The 9209-nt window shown below is 45.3% G+C and overlaps 1 long non-coding RNA gene across 1 annotated transcript in view; it reads left to right on the plus strand.

Moving 5' to 3' along the window:
* LOC108449358 overlaps window positions 1-1290 on the plus strand; it is a 3205-nt gene extending 1915 nt beyond the window's left edge. Inside the window, exon 2 of the long non-coding RNA XR_001865524.1 lies at window positions 661-1290. This is a non-coding gene — a long non-coding RNA (uncharacterized LOC108449358). The remainder of the gene's footprint in view (window positions 1-660) is intronic.
* The last annotated feature ends 7919 nt before the right edge of the window (window positions 1291-9209 follow it).

The following is a 9209-nucleotide window of genomic DNA, read 5'->3' on the forward strand; positions in this document are numbered from 1 at the left end:
GGAGGAGGAAAAATCTGTTCAGCCAACTATAAAATGGAAGAATTTTGGGTGCTTTTTAGTCAACTGTTCTTATTGTGATAATGTTCAAACTGCAATTTAGTGCAGAGTAGTATTTTTTTTTTTTTGAAGACTACTTTTTTTAAAGAAAAAGAAATGGTCATTATTAGTATTTGAAGATCAGAACTGCACATGCACAGTAATTTTCTATGAAGTGTTTAATGAGCACACCCACTACATTGTGTTCCATATTACAGGTCAATGTAATATTAGGTAAGACTTGCATGATAAACAAATTCATTGAGTCAATATTACGCTTTAAAACTTATAGTCAAGATTGGTGTCTTATGTAAACACATTTAGCCAATTTGAAGAAAACGCACATTATATATATATACCTATATATATCTATATATAAAAAAATGCCAACTGTAAAGGATTCTTTGGAACCACTATGATCTGTGTAAATGTGTATTTAGGCACTTTATTAAAAAAAATGGAATTTGAGCTGATAGATGGTAACAAGTTCTTCAAAGTTGCTTGGCATAATACCTTACATGGGATGAGGTTCGTGTTTTTGATTAAGGTGGTATCCCTATGCTTAAAAAAGAAGCAAAACTGAATTCCAAAGCCTAAAAAAGCCCCCCCCTTTTGTGTCATCAGGTGTCCCAGCTGTGAGCGTGCCGAGGGTGAGACCTGCTCCTGACAAAGTACACCCTTGTTATGGGGCCGAGGGACATTGGTGTGACTCGGCGGAGAGGCCTGTAAGGAAGCACACCTTCCTCCTCCTCCTGCCAGCCGCCTGCTCCTGCAGCTCTGTGACTCCTGGAGAGGATGGAAACTCCCCAGCCGGCGATGCCAGGCAGTGGCCCAGAAACAACATAGATGGAAAAGAAATGGCACATGGTGGCTATGCTCACTCAGCTGACTTTCAGCCCCCAGCCAAGTCTAATCTCCACCATAAAACTTCAGAACTGCAAAAGAAAAACAAACAAACAAACAAAAAAAAAAAAAGAAAAAAGAAAAAGAAAAATAATTGAGGGTGTTCATACATAGCTCATTTTTCTCACATTGAATGTTGCTTTTTCCTTTTGGTTGCTTTGCTCAATTACAATAACGCTCCAGTGGATTCTCCCTTTATTGCTACTTCCTGGGCTACAAGCTTTTTTCCTTTTTTTTTTTCTTATTATTTTGAAGTGCTTTAGCTGCAACAGTGCTACTGTTAATATTCCTTTTTAAACTTTTTAAAAGGTGATACTGTAACTTGTGTAGTATTAAAAGTGTTTTAATGAAGAATGTGTGATTATTATATTTTTTTCCAACCCTCTTCCATGCCTTTTTTTTTCAAAGATACTTTTTCCTGGCAGTTCAACTGCATGGTGCTTTTGTTGACAGCTGCTGAACTAACCTGCTGCCAGTTTGGCATTTTATGGGATTTTTTTGGTTTTTTTTTTACTTCTGACACTAAGCATAAGGAAACTAGGAACTTTAAATATTTACTCAATTTTTTATATGTAAAAAAAGAGAAAACTTGGAAAAGCTGTAGTTGCCCAAGTACAATTTTTTTATTTTTTTAATACTGTCCTGACATTTATTTGTAAACAGACAGCAGTGTGGGACAAGAAGGGATGTGTGGAGCTGGTGGGTGCTGCCCTGTGCCTGCGTCCCAGGGGGTGGGAAAGGTGCCACACAAGGGAGGCTTTGACCGCCTTTGCAGTGGCCTCAGAAAACCTGGTATGTTTGGGAGCTCTCTTTTTAGACGTGCTGTAAACCAGGCCATGGCAACCGCGTGTTTTTATGAACTAGCACTTAGGCAAAGGGTATAAATATATTTGAGAGTGCTCTCTAGTGGCTTGTTCTGTCAACAGAGCCCCTGGATCCTTTCCTTCTGCACCCGGTCCAAGCCCTGCTTGCCTGTCCGTCCAGCTGGCAGGGCGGTGGCTCTCGGTGGGACGGGATGGGACGCTGCTCTGGGGACACCTGGCCACCCGCCCGCCTGCAGTGGGGCACCTGCCCTGCCGGTTGCACCCGCTCCATGAGTCTAACTTGCCCCCAAAGTAGCGTGGGACACACCGTGTGCTGTGCAGGGTGCTACGGTGCAGCTGCAGCGCCCACACCAACACAGCCTCTCCGCAGGAGGGAGGAGAAAACACTGGACCGTGTGAAAATTAATGGCACCAGGTTGGCTGAGCTACTTGGAGCCCTGACTCTACTGCTTCACCCTACAGGGCTATGTCCAGTCATTAGGCTTGAAAAGGCTCAGCCCTCAGCATTTCATGTTTCTCCTCCTTGAGCATCTGCATTTAGGTAGCTGCAGCTGCATCTTTTGAAAAATAATTGAAAAAAACCCAAACCCAACCACCACCTTTCCTCAAGTGGACTTTTGTCTCTACAGACGCCATAGTCCAGCTCAGTATAAACTACCTTCAGTATATGCTCCCATAATGAGACAAACATAAAAAGAGAAAGAAAGAAAGAAAGAAAGAAAGAAAGAGAAAGAAAGAAAGAAAGAAAGAAAAGAAAGAAAGAAAGAAAGAAAAGAAAGAAAGAAAGAAAGGAAAAAAAAGAAAGACTTAGAAAAACTGAAAAAGAAATTTTTTTCCCCTATTAAAACAGAAGATGGGCTTGGACAGTGTATGGGTGCATTTCCTGCAGTAGGTGCATTGCAGCCAGTGACCCTTGCCACTTGCCAGGCATGGCCATGGAACAGCCCAGCTGCCTTGCCCTGATCCCATGTAGGCCACCAGTATTCCTGAGTCATCCTCCTTTCCCTGCCCTTTGTTCCCAGGAGCAGATGCCTTTCCTCTGCCAGGGCCCAAGGTCAGGCAGTGCTTGAAGCAGATGAATGGAGTGCCTGCTTATCCACTTCATCACCTGGAGCTGCTGCACTGCTCCAGAGGTAACTCTTTCACTGCCTCCAGACAGCCTCTGGAGCATGCCGTGGGCTTTGAGCATTAAGTGTGGGGTTCAAATTCTAATCATGGAACTCCCTGAAAGGCCGAACTCTCCCTCCTGGGAAAGAAGACACACATCTCCCATAGAAAGCTCCCAAGTGCATGTTAGTGCCCATATGGCTGTCTTGTTGGCTGGCATAGGTACACTGAAGATGGGGTGACAGCTCTGCAGGTATTCTTAGACATACTTCACCTAACTTTGCTTTTCTTTCTGCCACTCCAGAGCTGGTTTTGTAGAGACTGGAATAGAAGAGTACATGCTAAACCCCGAAGTGTTGCATCAAGTTGAAACCCCCTACAAAACAAACTTACAGAGAAACCAGAAGGTGCTTCATAGAAGCTTCTCACTGTACTAGGTGTTTCTTCATCTCATCACCTCTGACTCAGCAAGCACCACAAGAAACATCCCTGCCCATTAGCTCCCATCGCCAGCAGCACTGGGGCAGATGTGAGAACCTGCTCTGCCTGGCACAGGATCTGGCCATGTCCCCATCTCGGGGTCCTTTTGTTTGCCCCCCAGCCTGCTGCCTCCTGCCCTGGTGGTCCCTAACTGTGGGGTGCCCCCTCCCATCCTTAGGTGCCCTGTCCAGGGCTGTGGGATGTCCTTCCAGGTGGGGGGCTGTGGCTTCCCTGAGAAATAAATCCTGGGGAGCCTCCAATTTGGAGGCACCTTGGAGGTGTTCAAGGCCGGGTTAGATGGGGTTCTGAGCAACCTGATCTAGTGGAACGTGTCCCCGCCCATGGCAGGGGGGTTGGAACTGGATGATCTTCAAGGTTCCCTTTCAACCCAAACCATTCTATGAGTCTATGATTTTCAGCTGCTGCCTCTGGGAACAAGTGCATTCACTCTTCACTGCAAGAATGCCAAGTCTGCATTGTCTTTTACCCTGTTTCACTATAAACCACTTCTTTCCCCCACCCTCTGCCAGCCCAGAGAAGTCTCATGCTGTTTTGTTTTTTTCTTTTTGGCAACCCTTTAAAAACAAACAGGAGATAAGTACACAGAGATGAAATGGGTTGTTGGTTCACTAGGTTGCTTCCTTGCAGTGGCAACAAGTCCAGCTGTTCCCACACTGCTGGGCAGGAGTGTCAGGCTGCTGGTGGGGAAGTGTGCACGTGGTGGGCTTCAGGAGTGCCCCAGATGCAATGGGGGCCTCATCCTGCCACCCACTCAGCCAGGGGCACAAGAAAGCAACTGAACCTTCCCCTTCTTCCTCACATGGTTTTGGGGTTTTTCTTCTTCTTTTTGCATCTTTACGAGCTGAAGGAGGCCTGATTTTTTTGGAGAGGGGGGCAGTTTGCATAGATACCCTTAATTTTTTTCAACCATAAATCCATGTGTTCTCCAACCATTTTCTAATCCTTTTTTTATAGGTGTGTCATATTCTCCAACTGTATGTAGAAAGGGACTTACAGATATTAGACAACAACTGCGTAACAGATGAGGCATTTAATTTTGTCCAGACTACTTACAAGTATTTTTTTTCCCCATCCACCTTATTCAGGTGCTGCTAAGCACTAAGAACAAATAATTTTCTCTTTTAAGATGTATCACCCCTCAGCTGATAGTTAGAAAACTCTAAAATCAGGGTACTGATGAAAGACTTCAATGCAAGCACAGGAAGGTGATGCTGAACATCACATTTCTTTCACTTCACAAAAATTGGGAAATAAATCAGCTTCTGCACACTGACTCATGCCTTTGCAGCTCCTACTTCAGGAATTGCAGGGAAGTCAAATCAGCATAAGGACCGCTTTTTCCATCACTCTTTCATAACTATTCATGCTGTAATAATTTAAAAATTCCAAATACTAAGTTCCCTGTGATTTTGTGGTGGTGATTAAATAGGGTTCTATCCTTCTTCCCCATGAGAATACAATTAGGGCAACCTCCCCTACAGAAATTACAGAGGGAAGGTGTTATTTTCGTTGCTGAAAGTACCATACTGTCTTTATGAACTCTGGGCAACACAACACGTCATGCAGTAATGGCAGTAGGTATGGGCTTCCCTGCACCTGGAAAGAAGGGGGCTGGATGGGCCCAGCTGGGGCTTTAACTTGCTCTAATTAGTTCAAAAATTATGCTTAGACATCCATTCTGGTTTTCTTGGAGGAAACAAACCATGATAAACATAATGAAGCAACAATTTTTAGATGTGCTTTTTAATTAGTATTTTGATGTTTAGTTTCATACTGAGAGCTGTTGCATTTGTGTAAGCCCTCTGCTTTGCTTTGGAGAGACAAATAACCTGTGCCCTTAACTGAATCAACTCCTTTATGCCCCCAATTAATATTTTTATAATCCAAATTTTATCTTACCAGTTCTGCCTCTTTGGGTTACGGTTGCTCTTTGTCCAGACCTCTTTGTCTGACTGCATTAAAATTAACTCATGAAGGTGGATGACTGATTGCAGCTCCTCTTCTTTCCTGCACAATTTGGACATTTCCTGAAATCTGCCTCTTAATGGGGAGACTCTCCAGCTAGTAAGACTTTCTGGGAATGGTGGTACACTCTAGCTGGTTAGCCATTTGGCCTCTGGCCACCTCTCAGGGAGAGCTCACAGCAAGGGCTCTGGGGGTTTTGTGTGGTCCTGGCACTAGTGGAAGGTGTGGACCAGCCATGCTGCTTCCCGGTTATCTTCCGAGCAGGAACATTTTGAACTGCAGGAGCAGCATGTGTTTCTTCATCCTGTGTCACAAAAATTTCCTGACATTTAGTGTTTTGGGGTGGATCCCTTCCTTTTCTGTGAAGAGTGCCAATTTCAGTGCTGCTTTTGATGGATAACAGTCCATGAAGCACTGGAGCAACACCAATAAATGTGGCCTGTGTAGGAAAGCTTCCGGGTTCCTTTTTTAGCTGCTCCTTGGCTGCAGAAGGACAGGAGTACCAGCCCTGCCAGCCTGCCTTTTTCCCTTCCCGTGCTGCTGGCAGCACCTTCCTTGGGAGAGAGCCTTGAGAGGTGCCTGGAGGGGAAGGGGTGTTCGAGAGGGCTGGGTTTCAGCAGTACTGACCTTTCTCACTGTGTGCAGTCTCAGGGCTCGTTTAAGCTCCCTCCAAGCAGCTCCAAAGAGGTGCTTGGCACAGCCCATTTTGTCCTGATTGTGATGGTGCATTCACCCCTGTTCCTCTGGACCACTTTGGGATCTAAGGAATTTCTATCAGGCCTTGGGCTCTCTGTATAAGGAGTCGGCCAGTGAAGCATCTCTTGACTGTACCAGGAAGTCTTGCATGGCCAAGGTGGTGTAAAGAGCAGGAATAATCAGTCATCCCCTGACAGCCTTGGAATTTTCCTTACCTGAATTGTAGCCTGAGTGGCATGCTATCATTATTATTGGACTTTAGAAAATTCCAGTAATTACTGACCCAGACTGTGTCCAGGATGGAAATTTCTGGATTACTAAGGCCAGTCATCTCATGACCCTATGAACAGTGGTCCCCTGTAAGGACCCTTGAGCTCTCCTGAACTACAGCAGGCTGCCACCAGTATATCCCTGAGTGGGACACCTTTTGGAGCTCACAGACTGTCAAGTTTGCCAGGTTCTGAGGACCATCAAGGAAAGCTGACAACAGGGTCTGGGCTGATACCCTCCACTCCTTGAGGCTCAACCCTTGCCTGTTGACAAATGCCAAGGTACTTGAAGTGAGTGTTTCACTGAACTTGCAGTAAATAGAAAGGATAGTTCTTCACTGTCATCTTCTTGAAAAGGGACAAAATGAAGAAGGAACATCTTGCAATCCTCAAGTCCAGTGAAGTACTCACCAGGGTGAGGCTGGTGATGGCAGTCCAAATTTGATTCCTCTTGCTTAGCTGATACATGGCATACTCCTTCAGGTGCCCTTCCTCCCATCACTGCTCAGTACCCACAAGTCATGGTTACCATGTCATGGCACCCACAAGTGTATCAGTGAGGGTCCAGATTGCTGGGAGCTATTGTACAGTCAGGCAAGAGTGGTTTAAGGAAATGGTAAGCAATACTTGTGAAACAGTTGGTGTCATCTGGGCTTCATTTGCTTTTAAAATGGGGTTAAGAAAGGCAAAATAAGATGACTTTCCTCACTGAGCAAAAAGCAAAGCTCATCTTTTAGGGACTGAATTGCTGACCCTTAGTTAGTTTAAAACACAAAACAGAAAAAGCGACGTTTTTCTTTTGGAATCTGTTCTTCTAATTCTAAACTGGATTCCATCCTGCCAACAGCTCTGTCCTTGACTTCAGCAGCTCCATGGGAGCATTCCTATGAGTAAAGTTTCACCAGAAATGTGAGAAAAAACAGGGCTTAAATGTAAATTATGAGTTACAACACAGACAGAATTGCTTTAATTATTTATAAGAAATCGTTCCCTTATAAATAGGTTTTTCGGTTAAAAGTATTGCTAGCATTACCTTGTTACTTATCCATAATTAATTAAATCATTGCAAATTTCTATGTTATTATCATTTCCATAAACTATAAATAATTCAGAAGAAATGTGGGTTCTTTCAAGGTAGTTTGTATGTTCAGATAAGGCAGAAGAGCAATCTGGACCTGAGCAGAGCAAAGCTGCTCCATCCTCGACTTTTTCACAACTACATCTTCAGAAAAACTGGGAAGGAAAGGGACAGGGGGTGGCCAGTGAGTGAAATACAATGCTGGGTCCTGTCCTCAGCACTGCAGGGCTTTTGTCTCCATGCTGGGCATGTCCTGGCTGCTTTTCGGAATAATCAGAAGGAAGTGCAGAATTGATGGAGTGAAGGACTTTATCCACTGGTCTGCCTTTGCTCCACAGCATTTTTTTCCCTTCAAGTAAAGGCAAAAGTGTTTTTGTTGTCACTGCAAGTTTAATTTGCCTTTTGAAAAACAAGCAAGAAATGTTGAAAAGTTCACACTTAAACTAACTTTAGAAATGTTTTTCAAGTTAATTTACCTGGGAAATACAATCCTTGTTCACGAATAACAAGATGAAAACTTCCAAGCAGAATCTCACTAGTATTTTAAGACTTTGCTCATTGGTACTGGCATCTCACTGTTTTATAATAATTATGCAGGGCTGGGAGAATTTCTTGAAGCCATTTCTTACTGGTGCTGTCTCCTTAGCAGTGTCCTAATGGGAAAGGGTTTTTTGAGTCCTGGGATGCAAACCATGTTAGGATCAGGGGTGGGGGTGGCTGGACACCAGCCCACTGAAGAGCTGGTGAAGGCAGGAACTGGGGCAAGCATAACTGGGTCAGGCATATGGAAGTTATGATAGAGTCAGAATTGCTTCAAAGTTAAGGAAAAGAATAAGCTGGGGAACTGATCTGAAGTAGTGAGCTTCATTTGAATCACTGGATATGCTCTCCAAGAGGTTTTTTGTCTGCTGGCATGTCTGTGCTGCATGTGTGCACTGGCATCTCAGGAAACCACGGGGAAATCACCTGGGAGTAAGGCTGACCACCATGTCATAGCTGGCTGGAGTGGAGCTGTGCTGGATGAAGGAGTCCTGTGGTTGGCCTTAATCTCATTTCCCTACTGGGGGGAGGTGGGGAAGCACCAAGTGGCTGTGCAGGGCCAAGGCAGTGCATTTTGGCATGCACTGGGCAGGGGAGAATTGCAAGGGGGTAGCACCATCAGGAGGCACCACGAGGTGCCTGGAAAAGAGAGAGGAGAGCTGAGTGATGTCCTGCATGCAGAGAGGTGAGCAACATCCCTGCACCCACAGCAGCACAATCTCCTGCCGGACCTCCCTTCCTCCATCACTCAAAGTTAATGGAGGAAAAGATGGAGCTGATGACCTGAGAGGAAAGAGCACATGGATTGGAACCTGTCATACACCCTGTGTTGTAGGAGGTGGTTCTGGTGCCCCTGCATTGGCTTGGCCACAGGATACATGCAGCTGTATGCCACACACCTGGCACGCAGCTGTCTGACTTTCCTTTGGCTGTCCCCCCAGCACACAGGTTTCTTACAGATACATATTTAATGGAGCTACCCGAGGTTATTGCCAGGAGAGGGAGGTTTTTCGGATGTGATCCTCTGCAGCAGGCAGTTGGATGCTGGTGACAGCTCCTCTTCTATGCCCTTCCCGATGCTCAGCCAGAGCTGGGTTCACTCTCCATTCCCAGAGCACTATTAAACATAGCCACACCATGGGACAGCTGGTCCCTCTTCAACACCTGCGGGATAAGCAGCAGCTCACCAGGCCGCACACTGGTCTTCTTTCCCCCAAGCTGGAGTTGCCGTACCTGTACAGCAGCACAGCAGAGATGGGGACCTGGCCTTGGTGAGTTAGGAAGAGCTCT

Source organism: Corvus brachyrhynchos, unplaced genomic scaffold, assembly GCF_000691975.1.
Source record: "Corvus brachyrhynchos isolate BGI_N302 unplaced genomic scaffold, ASM69197v1 scaffold70, whole genome shotgun sequence".
Taxonomy (NCBI): Eukaryota; Metazoa; Chordata; class Aves; order Passeriformes; family Corvidae; genus Corvus; species Corvus brachyrhynchos.